A 653-nucleotide genomic window follows, 5' to 3' on the forward strand; every position below is an offset into this window, starting at 1 on the left:
CCTTAGCCATTCTGAAGGGGGCAATACAGAGGCAGTGTCTTTCCAGTGTTGCGCACCCCCTCCACCATCTCATTCCAGAACTTTTGCTTCACCCTGAAAGAAACTTTATTTTATTTTGCTTATTTATTTAGTACAGGGTCTCACTACCAGCTTTGACTTGTGATACTTGTGTCTCAGTCTCCCTAGTGCTGGGATGATAGGCATGTGCCACCACGCCCAGTTTCAGTTCCTGGCAAGACGCCTGTGGGGTTCTGGGGCCCAAATGGTATGCGGTACTAAGGATCAAACCTGGGTCACTGAGCTTGCTAGACAGGCACGTAGACCACCGAGCTGTAACCCCAGCCCAGCCCTGAAAGAAACTTTGTGCTCCCTGAGCAGGTACTTCCTGCTTTCCAGTTCCTCCAACTCCTGGAACCAACCAATGTTTTCTATCTCTTTGGCTTCTTCTATTCTGAATATTTCATCCAAATGGAATTATGTAATATAAAGCCCTTTGTGTCTGGGTTTTTTTTTTTACTTAAAACAGTATTTTCTTTTTCTTTTCTTTCTTTCTTTTAAAAAGCAGTCAGGCTCAAAATCCTCTGGTTTGAACCCAGTTTCTCACAGGAAACCAGAAATGCCCTCAAGGCATGTTCAGGTTGCCCAAAAAAAAA

The sequence above is a fragment of the Octodon degus genome, unplaced genomic scaffold (genome assembly GCF_000260255.1).
Source record: "Octodon degus isolate 3935 unplaced genomic scaffold, OctDeg1.0 scaffold00092, whole genome shotgun sequence".
Classification (NCBI taxonomy): domain Eukaryota; kingdom Metazoa; phylum Chordata; class Mammalia; order Rodentia; family Octodontidae; genus Octodon; species Octodon degus.